The sequence below is a fragment of the Onychomys torridus genome, chromosome 15 (assembly GCF_903995425.1).
Source record: "Onychomys torridus chromosome 15, mOncTor1.1, whole genome shotgun sequence".
Taxonomy (NCBI): domain Eukaryota; kingdom Metazoa; phylum Chordata; class Mammalia; order Rodentia; family Cricetidae; genus Onychomys; species Onychomys torridus.
Genome location: NC_050457.1, coordinates 62,419,091 through 62,440,134, shown reverse-complemented (window position 1 = coordinate 62,440,134; position 21,044 = coordinate 62,419,091).

Sequence of the window (21,044 nt, the reverse complement as noted above, 5' to 3'; positions counted from 1 at the left end):
ATGGTGGGCAAGGGGGTAACACTGAGATGGAAGAATTGGGGTTCAGTAGCAGTAGTAGCTAGATCTGGATATTGAGAGTACCACTGTACCACTGTACTGATGAATCATTAAGTGTTCCCATGAACACAAGGCCAGTCTTTCTATGGACTTCTTGAGCAGGTACTGATGTTAACTCACAACATGTGAAGATATACAGCCATGGAATCCTTTCTATCAAATTCAATATGAAAAATACACGTGTGTGTGTGTGTGTGTGTGTGTGTGTGTGTGTGTTTGTGTGTGTGTGTGAATTCATGTGTGTGCTTGTGTAACAATTGTATCATCCCACGTAGTTTACACTAGGTTTTCTTTAATATTGTGTTCTATGACAACAACTATGTTGGGCCTTTAGAACAACTTATCATTCCTAGTATACTAGCATGATCTGCTTTCAAATATATCTGATCTTTGTTTATTGATCACTTGTAAAAGAAAAAGTTGAAGATATATATTGAATTGGGAGCTAGCCATGTAAACAGAGAACTGGAGCAGATGCAGAGTGATTGTCTTTCAGAAGTAAACATGTGCTTAACTTGCATATTTCATTTAAAATTAATAATGGGATGATGTTTTGGATGTACATTTTTACTGTTTAGTCCCAAACTAAGTTTGCTTGTGATAGGCCATGTTTGCACAGAGAGGGAGGGAGGTTGTTAACTGTCTTGACCACATTTGTCCACATTTTCCTTGGGCTGTGTTGAGCACCTGGAGACAAAGTTGGAAAGAGTCAGGATGTGAAATCCATTTAGGTTTACTTCCAAGGAACATAATTGGGTGGATCAGCAGATAAGAATGGATCAGAGAATGATAAAGGGTGGTAATGAGTTTGAGATATTCCAAGGTCAAATTACTGCTAACAAAAATGTATCAGAAACACCAAGGAGTAGACTATATGTTCATTATAATCAAATAGTAAAAGGTAACATATATATATATATATATATATATATATATATATATATATATATATATATATAGAGAGAGAGAGAGAGAGAGAGAGAGAGAGAGAGAGAGAGACCCTGAGAACGGAAAGAATTGGAGGGGAGCAGCTTATATTCACATATGAAATTCTCAAATATTAAGTTTAAAAAATTCAGGTAAATATAGTTAAATTACCACAATGATCTTGAATGTATTGACACAGTAGCAAATGTCATTAAGTAATGCAATGTTCTGAAATATGACTGGAGAGAAACTGTGAACTAAGAACCTTAGGTGTGGAGAAGCTGTGATTAATGAATAGACTATGTTCTCATTCTTCCCAAGAAAACAGCAGGGAAATAATGTGCTTACACTTCCTCTTTAAAACTCAAGTAATAAGAAAACACAGCCACCTCCAAGAGGATTTTCAAAACCAGTGAAGATAAATAAGGGAAAGTTCTGGCTATAAAAGATTTTGCTTAGAAACCTGGTACCAAGGAAACTCCAAGGAACCCACAAAGATGACACCAACTAAGAGCCTAGCAATAGTGGAGAGGATGCCTGAACTGACCTTCTCCTGTAATCAGATTGGTGACTACTCTAATTGATGTCCTAGAACCTTCATCCAGTAACTGATGGAAGAAGAAGCAGAGATCCACAGCCAAGCAGTAGGCTGAGCTCCGGGAGTCCAGGACAAGAGAGGGTGGAAGGATTGTATGAGCAAGGGGGCATCAAGATCATTAGGGAAGAACCCACAGAGAGAGCTGACCTGAGCTAGTGGGAGCTCATGACTCTGGACAGGACAGCTAGGAAGCCTTCATCGGACCGACCTAAGCCCTCTGTGTGTGGGTGACAGTTGTGTAGCTTGGTCTTTTTTGGGGGCCCCTAGCAGTGGGATCAGGACCTGTCCCTGGTGCATGAGCTAGCTTTTTGGAACCTATTCCCTAAGGTGAGATGCCTTGCTGGGCCTTGATGCAGAGAGCTTGGTCCTTCCTCAACTTGGGATGCATGCTTTGTTGACTCCCATGAGAGGCCTTATCCTTTTTGAGGAGTGGATGGGGGTGGGGATAGGGGCTAGAAAGAAAGTAGGGGAGGAAATGGGAGGAAAGGAGAGAGGGGAAATGGTGGTTGGTATATAAAATAAATTTAAGAAATTAATTAAAAAAGGTCTTGCTTCATTCATTGGATGATAGTGACAAAATAAAATAAACACATACATAGATATAAATACATGTATGTGTGTATACTGTATATGCACATATGTATGTGCCTACTGGTAAAGACCCAATAGAATTGGACAACAATGAAATTTATAAAATCTGAATATGTAGACTAGTTAAATGTCATTTATATCATGTTGTACAACCAACTCATACTGTTCATTAAATTGTGAGCATAAGTAAATGATTTTCTGTAAATTTAATCATACTGTGATATTATTATTATTGTTATCATTTTATTATTGTGTGTGTGTACAATGCATTGGAAGAAATCATGTGTGCCATGCCAGTGCTGTGGAAGCCAAAGGACAATTGTGTAGCATCAGTCATCTCTTTGTTAACTTAGTTTCCAGGGGATAAAAGTCAGGTCCTCAGGTCTGTATGGTAAATGCCTTCTACTGAGCCATTTATTTCATAAGCCCATTAAAGATGCCTTAATGAAACATATCTCTGTAAATGAGTTTAACATTGATTTTCCAAGTTTCTTTTCTTTATAACTACACATAGTAATTTTTAAAAGGATCATTGCAAATGTCATTTACAACATACTTTGAAAATTATATAATCAGTTTAATTATGTTCTACCATCTGTTACTCTAGATATATTCATGAATAAAAAGATTTCTAAAACAAAATTTACCTGCTATAATTTTTAACATTTAGTTCATTTTAAACTTCTGTACCATCCTTGTGATTATCACAGCAGGTAACTATATCCATTAGTTCTCATTATTTTTATAATAAATAAACACAAATTTAGTAGTTCATAAAACAAACTATTATCTTAGAGTTTGGGGATTCGAATGTCGGAAATTCTTACAGGAGGCTTAAACCAAAGAACCATTCCTGATAATTTATTATTCTAGCTATGTAACTGTGAGTGTGTGTGTGTGTGTGTGTGTGTGTGTGAGAGAGAGAGAGAGAGAGAGAGAGAGAGAGAGAGAGAGAGAGAGAGAGAGAGAGAAAGAGAGAGGTGTGGAGGTGTGTGGGAGGGGGCATAATAACAACTTTAAAATCTTAGGAATCTTCCAGGATGAAAGTTTTACTTTACACTTTGTAATAATACAGGAGTTTCAGGATGCTACTGGTTCTTTCTTGGCCCTGTTATGCATACTCTAAGGACTTAAGATGTTAGACACATTTCAACAAAATTTGGCCTTAGTAGATTTCCCTGAATTCACTTTCTTACTCCAAAGAAGCTTACCTATGTGGACTCTCCTGGGAGAGAAAGCAGAATCAATGATTTATTCAGGGACACTAAGAAAAAAATGAAAGATTAAGGGAAAGTGTAGCTTCTAAACAGTGTGAGGAGTCCCTAGAGAGAACCCCATCTAACCACTTTACCTATAAGTTATTATAGGTTCATAGCAGAAATTGAAAAAAAAAAAAGACTGGGATAGTCTTTACTGAGATTTGTGAGCTCTCAGGCATCATGAATCATACCAGTGAAGAGCTCAGAAGCTCTATGCTTGTTGCCCTGGCCCAACCAGGGAGATGAAGATGATTCTGTGCTGTTTGTATGCTGCCAACCCAATGAGGGGTGATGGAAACCCTCACTACATCTGTCTCTGACTCTAGCTTTGTTAGATTTTGACACCTTGACTATCTGTCTGCTAGCCACCACTCACTTGGCTGGCTTTGCTGGGCTCAAACACCACAGGTGCCTCAAAAGCTATTGGTCATACTAAGTGCCCTTTACCTCACGGTTACCAGTGAGTAACTGTGGTGGTTCTTACTTAATCCTAGTTAGTTCTTTCTCTAAAAGATGGTTTGATGTGTCTGCTGAAATAGATTGATGCCTTCTTAGAATCTATCTGTTATAATCAGTTGCGTTGATGGAAAATATGTAAGAGCAATAGTGCTTTGCCTTTGTTTCCCAGAGCAGGATGTGGTTTCTCTGCAAGCTAGGCAGCCTTCTTATCAGCACTGGGTCTTGTTTCTCCTAACCTGCCTCTCATCAAGTCTTCTTGGCCATTACAGCACAATTGCAAGCTCTTTGATCCTCATCCTTTGTGTTCCTGGCCTCAGCTTTTGTAACATTTGTGAATAACTCATGGCTGCACCAGGAGGCTTTTCTGCTTGCTACAAACAGAGAACTAGTTCCTGCCAAGTAGTAAGTAGATGAATTATAACTGAGTTCTCCTATTTGCATATTTTAATGACTTCTGGTTGCTCTGTTGATAGATATCTCAGTTTGAGTACAAACCATTTCTCCGTCAAAAAAATAATAAAATATGTATTTCGAGGCTACAACTTTAGGTAAACACAAATGTAAAATTATCATATGTTATAAACCAAGCCATTTACTACCAAAATGATCCAAATTCTGTATCACATTAGTGGCTATAGCACAAAGCTTGTGCCAGACACTAGGAAACATATCAAATTTCTTGTGGATGAATGTGATTAGTCTAAAATCATCAGCCATTTGTCTACTGTTGAATTGGTTCACATGTTATTTGGGGAAAGGGGAATAGTTTCATATTAATGTCCTACTAATCAAGTTCTTATTTGTGGATAATTAATAAGATGTTCTTTTCTTCCTATATAAAGGAGACTGGTTCAATTAAAATATATCTCCATATTGATCACTCTGAATTGATTTCCCATGATTATGATAGACTCTTTTTTTTCATTTTTCTTTATTAATAACTTTTCTACACACTCCAATGCTATCCACAGAGCCTACCATCCTCCCTCCTCCCACCCCCCAGCCCTCTTTCCCAAGCCACCCTGCATCCCTACATCTCCAAAATCGAGCTCTCCCATGGGGAGTCAGCAGAGGCCAGCACACTGAGCATAGGCAGGTCCAAGGCCCTTCCCACTGCACCAAGGCTGGGCAAGGTGTCACACCACAGGCATCAGATTCCAGAAGCCTGCCCATAGACCAGGGACAGATCCCGATCCCTCTGCCTGGGTGCCCCCCAAACAGTTCAAGCCACTGTATCCAGAGGGCCTAATCCAGTCCCATGAGGGCTCCACAGCCACCAGTCTGTAGTTGGAGAGCTTCTCTCCAGGTTCCACCAAGCCCCCACAGTCCCACAACCCACGTATAAAATAATCATACACTTATATTATTTAAACTTCTTGGCCATTAGCTCAGGCCTAACATTGTCTAGCTCTTACTCTTATATTTAGCCCATTTCTGTTAGTCTATACTTTGCCACATGGCTTGTGGCTTACCGGTGTCTCTACATGTTGCTTCTCATGGCAGAGGCTGGCAGTGTCTCCTCCCAGCCTTCCTGTTCCCTGCCTTCTCCTCTTCCTTGTCCTGCCTACCCTATCCTTCCTGCCTGGCTACTGGCCAATCAGCACTTTATTTATACAGAGTGATATCCACAGCACTTCCCCTTTTCTTTTTTGTTAAAAAAGGAGGGTTAACTTTTACATAGTAAAATTACAGATAACAAAACAATTATCAAGCAAGAATTATAGTTACAATATTAAAGAAGACATCCTATCTATCTTATATTTGTGAGTCTAAAGTTTTCTTATCTAACTTATCTTGTATCATAGCTGAGGAAATTATAATTATCTAGTTAGGCTTCAACCACATCAAAGACCTCAGAAGGTTATAATATTACCTGAGAACCAGGAGAAGGATGCAAGCAACTTTTGGGAGTCTTGTAGGGTAAACAGAGACAGCTGGCAGTTTGGACAGTCACCTAATGTTCCTTTGTAAAGTTGGGGCATTTGTCTTCAGCCCACAGGGCTAGAGTCTCTTGATCACTTCTCTCAGTGTCTTGTAGAATGTCTTTCAGTTTCCTCTGCAAAGCAGGAACCTAAAGGACCATTTTGTCAAGCAAAGTTTAGTGGTCACCTTTCTATGGGTCCTGCAGGTCCAGTCGATCAAGCAGTCCAGGCAAGAACAGTTTCTTGCCCAAGTGGCTATTTTTGCCAAGGTGAAGATAAACTCCATATGAAGTGTCTTTAATGCCCATCCACCTCTCTGAAGTAAATTGGTGCTGCCAGGAGCAGACATGTTTCACTGTCCAGAAAGTCTAAATTTTAAAAATAGTTTAAATGCCATATTTTGTAGACCTTTGAAGTGTTTGAAGAGTACCTGTCTATCTGAAATATCTCTGTGTATACCTAGAAGACTTAACTAACATGGCTAAGAGTATGATTATCATAGATGACCAGTTATTAATCTATTTTTAATTATCATTACAATTTTAAATGAGCTGTACAAACATACCTTAAACAAGAGTACAAATATACACACAATATAACAAAATTAACTTTTAAGTTTGTATCAATAGACTAAAATCTATACCAATGTAAGACATTTTAAACAAGTTGTTGTTCTTTAAAAGTAAGTTCATTATTCTACCCTTTCATCCTATTATATCTATATCATATGCCTTTTTTTTTTTTTAACTTTAGAAAGAGACCACATTTATAATCAACCTGATTTAAATAAAAACATTGGTTTTTCTCTGTCACATGGTTCATGGCTTGCCTGTACCTTTACATCTTCATTGTCATGGCAGTGGCTGGCGGAGAGAGACTGCCAGTCACTGCCATGACAAGCAACATGGAAAGACACTGGTAAGCCACAAGCCACATGGCAAAGTATAGATTAATAGAAATGAGTTAATTTAAGATAAAAGAAGTAGATAACAAGAAGCCTGTCATGGCCATACAGTTTGTAAGGAATATAAGTTTCTGTGTGTTTACTTGATTGGATCTGAGCATCTATGGGCCTGGCGGGTGAGAGAGATTTGTCCTGACTGTGAGCCAGGCAGAAAACCTCCAACTACACCAGTCCACAGTTCATGGGCTTCCACTAGTGTGAATGGTCACCTTCTGCACGTCTTCCCATCATGATCTCCCATCATGATCTCAACGTTCTTCACCTGCAGAATCTTCTCTCTCTCCAGTTGGATTCCCAGAGCTCAGCCTGGTCCCTGGCTGTGGATCTTTGTATCTGCCTCCATCTGTCACTGGACAAAAGCTCTATGATGACAGCTAGGTTATTTGCTAGGCCAGTCACTAGAGAAGACCGGTCCAGGCACCCCTTGGACCACTGCCAGCAGACCAAGGTGGGATCAACCTTGTGGATTCCTGACAGGCTTCCCCAGCACCCTGCCTCTTCCTATTCCCATGATGTCCTCATCTATCATGGTATCTTCCTCCTTGCCCTGCCACTCTGCCCCTGTTCCAGCTGGACACTCCCATTTCCCTATGTTCTTATCCCCCACTCCTCAACCTATGCCATCTCCCACTCCTAGCCACCCAGCCCACTCATGTAGATCTCATCCACTTCTCCTTCACAGAATCATCCATGTGTCCCTCCTAGGGTCTTTTCCTGTTAGCTAGCCTAACTGGAGTTGTGATTTGCAGTCTGGATGATGGACTCTTTAAAATAGTTTACATATTTTATTTCAGAGTGTTTAAAATTATTATTTACAGCTAGTCTTTTTTTCTCTGTCACACCATTTCAGAAAAAAAAAATGAACTGAACAAATACTTACAAAATTTGTGACCATTACACTTTGGGCTTTTTCCTTTTATTTTCTGTTGAATTTCCATGGGTTGATTTATTTCTGCTTTTATATTCTTTGCACACTTTATCTTACATGGTGTGTACTTGATGATTAATTCCTTAATGGAGTTTTTAAATTATCCCACCTGAGTTTTAATTTCCTCATCAGTCATGAAAGGCTGATGTATTTTAGAGTAACAGTCTTTCTTAAAACTCTCAGTAACTGTGCTAGTTGCTTTTCTTGTTGTTTTGATGAAATGCCCTGAGAAAAGAGACTTAAAGAAGAAAGGTTTGTTATGATTCACAATTTGAGGGTTCAGGGAATCATATCAAAAAGTCAAGGTAGTACAGTCTAGAAACCACTGGTTGCACTACCACCCATTATAAAGGAGAACAGGGAGCAGAATGCTTCTGTTCTTCATTCCTTCTCATTTTTATGTAATCCAGGACCCTTACTTAGCAAATGGTCCTATCCATGGAAAGTTGATCTTCCCACCTCAATTAATGCACTATAGATAATCTCCCATAGACATCCCTAAAGATCTGCTTTCCAGGTGATTTGAGAGATTATCAAGATGAAAACTGATATTCAGCACCAGAGTAACCCATGTCATATCAGGAGCATTTCTTGTTTATACTCATATGCTCTGTGTTTCTTCTACTTCAGATGGACGAGTTTAAGTTCTCTACTTGGAACATGAGCAAAATAGAGTGATGAATTATAATTGGATTCTTTAATTTGATTTGTATACTCTTAAATTAGTACATAGTCACTTTATGAAGTAACAAGGTATTCATACATGTTGCATGTACTTTGGTCATTTTCTCCCCCATTTTCTTGTCTCTGCTACTCCCTCCAATAATCCTTTTCTCTTCCCAAACAGAGTCACTTCTACTGTCTTTGATCCTGCTTTTCAATCTGGATTTGGTGTATGAGAGAAAAAACATAAGTTGTGTTCACAGTTCATTAGCCAGAGCAATTCAAACATGTAAAAACAGTTGTGTACATATTTGGGAAATATAGTTCATGTCCCTCTATCTTGTGAGGTGGTTACAGTCTTTATTAACAATAAAATTGTCAACAGACCATTTAAACTTTTCTAGTGTGTGGTGGTATTGTGTTCCCCAAAATATTGTGTACCCTAATAAACTTATCTGGGGTCAGAGACAGAACAGCCACAATATTAAACATGAGGATAGGCAGTGGTAGCACACGCCTTTAATCCTAGCATCCCAGAGGCAGAAATCCATCTGTTCAAGGATACAGTCAAGCACGGTGACTAATGCCTTTAATCCCAGAAAGTGAGCCTTTAATCCAAGGGAGTGGTGGTATAAAGCAGAAAGGTAGATAAAGGTGTGAAGACCAGGAACTAGAAACATTTGGCTGGTTAAGCTTTCAGGCTTTTGAGAAGCAGTTCAGCTGAGATTCATTTGGATGAGGATTCAGAGGCTTCCAGTCTGAGGAGACAGGATCAGCTGAGGAACTGGCAAGGTGAGGTAGCAGTGGCCTATTCTGTCTCTCTGATCTTTCAGAATTCGCCCCAATAACTGGCCTCAGGTTCGATTTTATTAATAAGACTCTTTAAGATCCCTGCTACACTGGTAGATATTTTTTGTTATTTATTATATTTGTTTTAATTTTACACATCAGCCATGGGTTCCCCTGTCCTCCCCACTCCTATCCCCCCCCCCCCTTCCCCCAGCCCCTCCCATTCATTCCCATCTACTCCAGGGCCAAGAACCCCCTGGGGATTCATTTAAACCTGGTGGATTCAGTACAGGCAGGTCCAGTCACCTCCTTCCAGGCTGAGCATGTGTCCCTGTGTAAGCCCAAAGTTCCAAACAGCCAGCTCATGCACTAAGGTCAGGTCCTGGTCCCACAGCCTGGGTAGCTCCCAAACAGTTCTTTTGTCTTTGTACTTATATTTCTGGTGCTCTCTTTACTACCACAGTTACAGCAGCTTCCTAATTTATATTTTATTCACATTGTAGTGTTCTATGAGAATCTATGTTAATAATATTCTCAAAATCCATTTAAAAGTATTTTTCATTCTTTGACACTTTTATGAGTGTCTATAATTAGTCTGGCCATCCTTATCCCCTATGAACCTCTGCCATGCCCCTCTTCCTTCTGACGACACACTTCTTCATAGCAAGTCTTCCTCCTGCCTCCAAGTCTCTTCCCTGCGCATTACCTGGTAAAAGTAGACAATTCTCATTTCCTATGTTCTGTCAGAAAATTTCAAGAGATGTGAACATTTCTTCTTTTTCATTCTCATCTTTTCCCTTTGTTTTGTTATTTGTGGCTGTTTCGCTTTCAAATGTCTATATCATGAGGCATCATTTGGACAAAACGGGGAAAAGAGGCTTAACCAGATTCTAGGTCAAGGCTGTTTAAATCAACAATATTATATAACATTTTCCTTAATACATTTCACCTTGAGCAGGAATATCTTTTATTTTCTTCTCATAATTGATCGGTATTGATTTTTAATAGTGTTGTCTTGGGATGTTTTACAATTTCCACTTTCTGTTTTTAAAGACTATCTACTCTTGCAAGTTGCTTATGCCAACTCCAGAATTAAGTTTTTGTAGATATCACTTCACTCCTTTACCAGGTTCCTCACTCTCACCAGGGAGATAGTTCTTTTCTTCTTTCCCCCCAAAGCATTAAGCTTACATGCTCTAGCCAGTGTGTGTTCCCCTGGAGTTAGGAAAACATCGCACTTCTGCCAATGTTTATAAACTTCATGACATCACAGCTTATCTAAGTAGTGTGTAAATGCAGTACTATGGGAACTTAGTATGAAATTATATCATAAAATAAGTAAGTGACTACAACCCACAGCATATTTATCAATACATAGGGTAATAAAAATATGAGACACATTATATGGGATGCTTAGAAAAAACATCAATTAGATTCCATGTCAAAACAATTCCATTGTTTTGAATGAATATCCTTAAGGCTTAAAAATCCACTTTTCCAAAGATTTGGGGACTATACAAACTTATTACAAGACAAGGTTATATCTCTAACAATATCAACCAGCATGATTATTAAGAGAAGTAAAAAATAACACCCATTAAAGACACTTATTACAAAGTACAAGTAAATGTAACTTCAGATGTTCATATTTTCTGCAAGCCACAAAAATATGTGAAGTTTGATTTCAGCTGATTATGACAAGCTAATACTGGAAGAAGCCAAAGACCTTCCAGAGCTCAAGCTGAAGCTCAAGGAGTCTTGGAGATATTGGCTTTTGATTATTAGCCATTTCCTATAATGAATTTCTCATGTGCAATTGCAACTTTTCCATCATTTATTGGGTACCATTTCTCCTCTACTAATGGAATATTTAGATAACCTTCTGTGCTGACAGCTATGCACAGCTAAAACCCCAGTTTAAGCCTCCCTGTAATTATCATCATTGGCAGCATCTGGCCTGGTCCATCCCCAGACAGAGGAGGAAAGTACCTTATTAGAAATACCTCTGCACTCTCTAAGAACAGACTTAAGCATCTAGACAACCTGTTTGAGAAGTCCTGGTGGATGTGCTAATTAAGCTTAACGTTCTCCTTTCCAAAGTGTTATTTCTAGTTTTAGATCCACGCTTAACTAAAAGGTTCCAACTTACAGGTACATCCAGCTGTGATGAAAGTTGCCTAGCCAAGTTGCCTAGTGACTGAGCACACTCACCAGAAATGGGGGGAGCAGAGATAGCTTGGAGAGAAAAGTGATATTTAAAAAAAAAAAAGTAGTTTTGTTTTTGGAGGATGAGACAGGGAAGAGAAAAGAGAATGGAAGAACTAGATGGGTAAGAACTGGAGATGAACATACTGAGATCGACAAGCACTAGATTGAAGGGCTAAAAGAGAGTACTAGAGGAACGAGGTAGAAGATGAGGAAGAGCCAGATGGGGAAGAACAAGATGGGAAAGAAGGATATGAGACAGAACTAAGGTGAGAGAATTAAGATAGAACTTAGTGGACAGCATATAAACAGAGAAATCAGGCAAGAAAAGAGCTAGGCACAAGAACAGAACTGAAGCTGTGTAGATAGGATTTTATTCCAGAAAAATAAAGTAGACAGACAAAGAGCTTGGTGTACTTAGATTCATTTCCTGAAAATAATTCTCACTGTTCATTGTTTCTCTTCTGAGCCCTGGGACTTATATTATTAAGGCTGGTCCTTTTAATAAAATACAAGACATATTATTTGTATTGAAAAATTAAGAATTTAAGTACAGTCCAAAAAGTTTTCTTTAAATAAAAAAAAAACCATAAGGTCCAAGTGAATATCTAATGGACTTTTCTGGGACTTTTCACCTGTCTTACATATTCAGCTAATAGCTTTTTATCCTTGTTTCCTAAATTACTCAGTGGAAATGTAAATTGATGGCATGAAATTAATTTGTACTGTTTTAAATCTACGTAGATATGAATCACTGCACCTTGGCAGAGATTGAAAAATGACTGTATTAACAAAATTCATGTTCAACAGGCAAATAAACATCCTCACAAATACAAATCACTGCTGCTCATTTACCCATCATTAGCCATCATCTACTTGAGATGATGATGATAAACGAGCTAAGAAGCAGGATCAGAAACAGCTCACAGAAAACAAGCACAGGCAAGAAACTGGCCCCTCCTGAGATGGGCATCTAGCCCAATGCAGACCTCTCTAACTGATGTCTTTGAGGTTCTGACTTTTAAGATTTTTTTCATTTTGAGGATTTTTCCATTCCCCTGTGTTGTGACTGATTGATTTCCATACTACTGGTAGTTGTTTATGCATGCAAGATGATACATGCCAATGTGCTTTCCCAAGGTAAAATCCATAAAGAAATACATAATCTAAACAAATAAACAAATTTAGAGGCATCACAGGTTCATGTACATTGGTCTTAGAACAGGGTTAAGTTACATTTTACATTTCCAATAAAATCCTTATTGTCTTACAAATTTGAAGACAATTTATATCCATCACGCAGGGTTCTACTGATTTCAGTTGGTAGCTATAAAGATTTCAAGTTTCTTGCTATGGCCAACCATGTAATAGAGAACTTCTCAAAGAGTGAACTTGATAAAGACACACCACTTGTGCTACGAAGAGAGCTCAGTCAGTGAAACAAGCAAGAAGACCTGTACTTGGATTCCTAATACAAATTTAAAAACATGGTCATTATGACCTGCACAAATAACCTCAGCACTGGAGAGACTGAAATAGACAGATCTCTGGGTCTTATACTTGCTGAGTTAGTGAGCTTTGGTTTAAAGTGAGATACTATCTTCAAAAATATGGCTGAGAGCAAGGAAAGGAGAAGCTTAACATTGACCCCTACCATACACTGCATGCATTGTCACAGTAGTGCCCTTTGGCAAAGAGACTTGTCAGCTTTCTTATCCTCCCATATACAGAAGACTGGAGGGAGGGAGGGAGGGAGGGAGGGAGGGAGAGAGAGAGAGAGAGAGAGAGAGAGAGAGAGAGAGAGAGAGAGAGAGAGAAGGAGGGAGGCAGTGAGTGAGATAAGGAGGGAGGGAGGGAGAGAGAAGGAGGGAGGGAGGGAGGGAGGAAGGAAGGAAGGAAGGAAGGAAGGAAGGAAGGAAGGAAGGAAGGAAGGAAGGAAGGAAGGAGAAAGAGATCCTTGATTCATGCCACTGATAAGATGAGATTATGGGGTTTTGTTATGAGAACAAAACAATCATACATTTTTCACATGCATCTTTTTATCCTTCCTGTCTGTGAGCAACACTGCCATCTCCATTTTAATAAACATAAATTCACCTTTCCTGGCTGTCCTGTTTGCTGCTGTTGAACCAACCTTATATTCATGGGATGAAGCCTACTTTTCATGAAATATTATCACATTTATGTATAGTCACACGGGATTTTCTTGTTTTGAAGATTTTTGGTGTATGAATCCTGAGAATTATTATTCTATGGAGTTCTTCTTGTAAAGTCTACATCATGTTTAGTATTGAAGAAACATAGCAATTTCTTTTTGTCATTTCCAGCTGAAGTGGAGTTTCCTACACCAGAGAGACAAACGAGCCTTCCTCACTAGGAAACAAAGATGCAGACATAGATGCGATGCCTTTCATCAGACACTTCTTTTAGCAAGAAAGTAGTTTCATGTTGAATTATGTGTTCTGAAAGTAGAGGGTTCCTCTCAAGAAAACTAGTGATCCATTATCCAAAATGTTTAAGATATCTTTATTTTTCAAGTTGGAACTTTTGCATACATATATAATAATATATACCATAGATTGGAATGGTATTTAGATATGACTATATCCCTGTTTCATGAACCCCTTTTACATATAGCCTAAAGTTAAGTATTTAAAATTTTGTGAATGACAATTTATATACAATGAACTATCAAAAAGGAAGGGTGTTACTGTGCTAGACTACCATCTACACAGTCAGTTTTTAAAAATCATTATCATTGAAAATGAAGTTTCATGATCCTCATAAGCAATCATTGTTTTCTCCTTATTCAGAATATGTATGTAGCACAGATACAGAAAATTAACACGCTAAAGAGTAGCTGTTCATGGTAACTGAGCTGCAAAATTACACCAAATCTGTACCATCATGAAAAATACAACAATGCACAAGGTAGCTTGCCATTTTGACCTGTACTGCTGAGTTCTGATTGAAGTATGTGCTTGATTTTCATACATTTTAGATGAGAAGGAAAAAAAATCACACACAGTTGAAGCTCCATGAAGAAAATGTGCTTTCTACATCTGAAGAGGCATTTTCGTGATAGGTAAATTTACCCCCTCATTCTATGTCAACTCCTTTATTTACAATGTATTGTGTTATTTCCCTGCTTTATTTGTATCTTCTGTGTCTCTTTGATTTGATAAAGTGATGCATTTTTATGTATTCTGTTATTAATCCACACTATTCCAGTCCTTAAAAGTGTGGTGCATATGTATTATTCTCCACTGTTGATATGACTTTCCATTACCCCTATTATCGTGATCACTATAATTCAAAATAATTGTGACAATTTAACTATCAGTAAAGGGATGAACAACTGCCCACTTCTCTCAGATTGCTGGCAAAATCTGCTAAAAAAACATTTTTAAATGGTAAATATATCAGTCAAGTCTTTCTCACTTAATAAGCAATTTTTCTGAAAGGGCACTATCAGCTCCATGTTGTCACTGGGTATATTTCTGATCAGAAATTGTGTTATATGTGCACAACTGCATCTTTATCATTGTGTTCTGAGTACCTATAAAAGCATTGCTAGCATCCTCTGTTTACATTTCCACATCCATGGCTTTACCCACTACTACTAGCATACTGAGAAATTAATAATTTTATCTTTATTTTTTAATCAATTCAAGGATACACTGGTCATATGAATGAATTGTCATATTTATTGAACAGTATAAGTTTTAAGCAATATTTTCCCTGAGAATTACAGGTGAAGTATAACAGGAGTTGTAACCACAAAGAATAACATTGCATCAGGATTCCAAACTCATTCTCACATCAGATTTTCATCTGCATTGACCTTCACAAATTAGTCAAAGAATTTGCCCCTTGCTTCTTGATTTCCAGATGCTTTATCATCACAGATCTTTACAAAGTAATGATGTTATTTGTTTCCTTAAATCTCTAAGGAATGATGCTCTTTATTTGTTGATAATAGTGCATTGCAATATAATATAACCAGAATGACTAGAAAGGTATAGGGGGTTATAAAGGGTATCTGTGCCCCTTGCTTTCTATTTGGACAATTAAAACAAGACAACACAGTCAACTGGAGTTTCTCCTTAAGACATCTCAGGCCACAAGGAAAAGAATGAAGCCTACTGTAAACCAGATGGGGAACATGATTTCACATAATATCTGCAACCACTCAGACAACTTTTCAGTGATGAGTAGAACCAAAACAATGATGTGCTAACGACAGTCGGACCAAATTTGACTAAAACCACCTGATTATTTATATCCTTTGCCTTAAACTTAAACTTAACAGTTCTGTTAGGAGTCTGATGATAGATTTATGCACCAAATCTATATCTGTCTCACTCCTCAGTTGGACCACATGAATGCAGCTGCTTTTGCTGTATTTCATTACTCAATTTGTTGTATTAATAGGATATGTGTCCAAGGCTTATAGGTGGCCAAAACTGGCCTGTTAGGATGCCAACATCCACGTTGTAACTAATTCTAGCCATAATATTTTAAAAGGGAGCATATATTCAAGGAGTTTGAGAGAAGGGAGATATTTGCTAACAAACTGTACATATCTTAGATATTTGGGAACAATAAGATGTTGGCATAGTGATTGCTAACCAGAGCATCATCAGTTTGCAGGTCCAGTTATGGCAGCTTGCTAGAGGCCACTGCACAGCTGGTATTTGCTCTCAGTAATGGTGGCCTCTGTGTGTGCTTGAGTTTCTGGTGAAATGTTTTATGTTGGTTAGCAATAATATTGGAGCAATTCTTCTCACTTTGATTCTCACACTTTGATTCTCTGCAGTCTTTGGTGATAAACTCTTTGTTGATCGCTGTCAGAATTTCAATTTATTATTGCTCTCCAGTTCATACTTTAAGGTCATTTCTAGCACTACACTTATCAGTGAAGTAGCACACATAATTCTATACATTTCCTCTAATATCTTGTCTTTACATGGTGTACATGAACAAGGCTATTTACGTTTCTAATTGCCAGTTACACATATAAGCATCTGATGCTCTTTGTGGACATTAAAAAGTGTATTTATACCCCAGAATTGAAAAGAAGCAAAACAAAAACAGTGCTAGGAAATGTGTAAGGATCTGGGAGTCAAGTAAGTCATCAGGTGCAACTTGCCATAGTGCCTGTGGCATGAATTTGCCATGTTGTTACCCTTTGTGTGTATGGTATGTGTGACTGTGAGCAATTCAGCAGCATAGGGTGGTATAGATATCTCTGACTCCTTTGAATACCTGAACATACTATGAGTTACATAGTTACAACTTAACTGCTACCCATCACCTGGGAGCAGATGTGATTGTGAATTTATGATATCCTGTAGATTGCTATGGAAAATCTTCTTGTACACAGTAAAGATTTGTCACTCAAACTGGCTTAATAAAAAGCCAACAGGCCAATAGCTGGGTAGGAAGTTAGGCCTGAAAGCCAAACTGAAGAGGAAAGGTTTGGTTGGGAATCTCCAACCAGATGCAGAGGAAGCAAGGTGATAATGTTATATACTGAGATAAGGTACCAAGCCATGTGGCTAAACATAGATAAAGATTATGGGTTAATTTAAGTGTAAGAGCTTGTTAGTAATAGGCCTGAGCTACCAGCCAATCCTTTAAAATTAATATAAGCCTGTGTTGGTAACCAGCTGCTGGGTATCTGGTGGGCAGAGGCCACTGATTACAGTAGATATGCAAAAAGTTTCATATTTTGTGCTTTTAGATGGGAGATGATCTCATTTTGCTAGAACATGCTCTGCTTCTATTGTCAGACCCATGCTCGACTTACATGGACACTTTCAATGGAGTACATGAGTGAAAATCAAGCCTAGGTTAATACTTAATTCTTCATGCCAAAGGCACAAACTCAATGATAACAAAACTCATTATGATAGAAATTGGTTTTGAAGAATTTTACTCACAGTTTCTGGACAAAGGTGCTGAAAAGAACCACAAAGGTAGTCTTCATATTACCTCCCATAAAGTGACATGAGGTGAAAACGAAGACTCAAGAGAGGTACACACACACACACACACACACACACACACACACACACACAATAACTGGTAGTATATATAAGGAATAGAATGTGGGTCACTTTATTTAAAGTGACAGATAGAAACATGACTTTGATCATGTTAAAAGGAAGCAGCATGTAGCAGAGAGACTAGACTACCAAAGAAGACAGATGTCTTGAAGTTCTCAGTACTGCCATGACTTAAAGCTATTTTTATAGAGAGAGCTAGAAATAATGTCACAGAAAATTGAGAGCTGCTTCTATTTTGAGAAAGTTAAGTATATACTAAAGATGCATTCTGAAACAACATGAACATGAACAAATCAACATGAAGCTTAAGAAATTTTAATGATAAAGTATCATAGAATAAACCTAACCAAGGAGGTGAAAATCTATGCAACAAAAAATTCCAATGTCTGAAGAAAAGAATTTGAAAAAGACATTATAAAATTGAAAGCCACTCATGTTTATGGTTTGGTAGAATTAATATTCAAAAAATTATCATCCTATCAAAAGTAATTTATAGATTTAACATGAAGTCCCAATCAAGACACTTGCAGTATTCTTAACAGTAATTGAAAAAACAACTGCATTCTAAAATTTATATAGAAAAGATAAGACCCAGGGTAAACAAAAATATGGAGCAGAAAGAATAATACTGGAGAAATCGCTATTCCACTCTTCAAGATATATTGTAAAACTGTCATAATATAAACAATATGGTACTAGCACAGAAACAAAATTGTGGACCAATGGAATAAAAAAGAAGACTGAAACATGAATACTTGTTACCACAGCAATTTAATATTGATAAAGAAGCAAAAAACATACATAGGAGAAAACAAAACAAAACCAACCAACCAACCAACCAACCAACCAACCAACAAAAACAACAGTCTTTAACAAATGATGCTACAAAATCTGGATGTCCACATGCACAAGAATGAAGGTAGACCCAAAGCTATCAAGCTGCACACACACACACACACACATTATAGCCAAGTGGATCAAGAAACACAATTTGTAACACAAAACACTAGAAGAAAATATAGGCAGTACACTACAAAATGTTGGTGTAGAAAAGGATTTTATGAACTGGATTACATTTGTCTGGGAATTAAGGCCCAAAATTAATGACTGGGACCTCAAAAAGCTAAAATATTCTTAAGGAAAAATCAAGTAAATACTAAAAAAAAAAAAATGGAGAGAATCATTGTCATGTGTACATCTGACAGATGAGAAATATACGGAACATACAAAGAACTAAAAAGAAAACAGTCCATTAAAAATAATGACACTGTAAATAGTGGGCTAAGGACCTAAACAAAGAGTTCTCAACAGAAGAAATATAAACAACTAAAAAAACACTTCCTCAAGTGTTCATCATACTAAGCACCAAGGAAATACAAATTAAAACAACCTTGATATTTCATCTCACCCCAGACAGAATGGCTAGGATCAACAAAACAGCTGATTACAAATGCAGGTGAGGATATGTTAAAAGAGGAAGCCTCATTCCCTGTTGGTAGAAATGCAAATTCATACAGCCATTCTGGAAAGAAGTACGTGTAAAGAATCATCAAAATATAAAAATAGATCTACCATATGATCCCGCTGCTCCACTGTACACATAGGCATATGCTGAAAGGTGTCTTACATCCTACTCCACATATATTTGCTCTGGTATATTCACTGCTGCTCTCTTCACAATAGCCAGGAAATAGGGACATGGCGAATGTTCTTCAGTAGATGAGTGGAGGAGAAATACCTGGCAATTATTCACAACTGAGCACTCTTCAGCTACAGAAAAATCAAATTTGCAGTTGAATCTAGAAACTAAAATATTGAGTGAGGTAACAGACCCAGAGTGACAGCACTGTATTTTCTCTCGTGTCTGCAGTTACCAACTCAAACACGCTGGGATCTTCCTGAGCACAGGTGTTTTTCAGCCCCAGGTAAACAGCTTCTGTTCTTGAGCAAAGCAAAAGTTTCACTTTCATAGATTCTGCCTTTAAATTGATCATACCAGTGGCATTAATAAACTTTTTGACGGACTTTGAAATATCCCTTCACTCTGATATTTTGCTAATTATACCTCCTCACATTTTCATTTTCTTCTAGGCTCTCACAGAATAACCCAATAAGGTTTAGGTACTCAGTGAAGTTTCAAGCACAAAATTCTAAAAACTCCAGTAATCATTCCCAAAACAAATGATCAGACCTATCACAGCAAGGCCCATTCTCTGGTAGCACTTGATTTCCTAGTTTGCTTCTGGCATTGTGATAAATACCATGATTATAAACACTTGGGTTAGGGTGTTATTTAGTTTAGAAGTTGTGTAGCAATTTCCTCTGAGATTACACCCTTCTATCTTGGAGGGAATCACATTAAGGAACAGGTTGTTCAAGGGAAGATGAAACAAAAGGATCTTCCCCAGGGAAGCTTGTTAATACACAGTACTAAGACAGAGGTAAGACAACCAGACAGTCTAAGAGGAGGGAAAACATTCTACCTGGCAGGGAAATGCCTTAAACTAAGGATAAACAACTGACTAGCTACTGAAAGTCTCTGAAAGTGACAATGTTCCTTTGGCCCTTCCCTCCCCAAGCATTCATAAGCAGTAAGGACTATGGAAGGAAACCATCATACAAGCTGAGTTGCCTAAAAGAGGCAGAAACCAGCCTAGAGGCCTGGAAAAGTCTCAGGCTACCTGAGCTACCTGAAAGGAAACATCACACCAACCTTTCTGTGAGCCCAACAGTGTGCTCCTGAGATTCCCAGCCCTAGTGAGCTGCCTGTCACCTATCTTTGACAGGCTGTAGTGATGCCACTGTCTTTGAGTCATTGATACTCCTGTAAGTGACCCCTCAAGTATAGTCCTATCAATAACCCCACTAAGACTCATTATTCACAACTTGGACTTTACACAAGTACAACAGGTTTTAGAGAATTTATTTTCTGCATTGAGCTTTCCCCATTGTTTCATCGTCTGTGTGCACTTGTGTGTCACATATTCAGCACATGCTCCTTACTGCTAATCACCAACCCTGCTTTCATCAGCACACCCTTCTGTCTGTCCTCTTCACCCCCTAGACAGATGGGTTTCTATTTCCATGTCCCAAACACATGTAGGACAATGTACATCTGTATAAAATCCAAGAGCCACAAATGAAACACAAAACAAAACAAAAGATACTGTCAGTTCTTCACAAGCATTTCCGTGTGCCTTTATGCCAACTACTTTGCAATTTATTTAGAAATAAAACTTGATTTTAAAACATTACAAATTAAACTCAAATCATGGACGATGCTCATTTGTTTATAATTCAGTGTTTTAAGTTTAATGGTGTTTTATATTAGCACTGATATATACATATATGCAGTATATAAATATGGTCTGTATATACTTGTTTTTTTTTTTTAAACAGTTCGACTCATTTGGATTAAGTGTATATTTTGTAAGGCTCAGTTTTAGGAAAACAATGGACTTTACAAACAAATAAAAATATATTTGATTTTTAATATTGAAATAAAACAGTATCTCTAATATAGCTATCTGTGTTCAAATGAAGTGTTTCCTATTTGAATGGTGCTGCTCACAGTCTTTACCTGACTCATTTTACTAGAAAACAAAATAAAA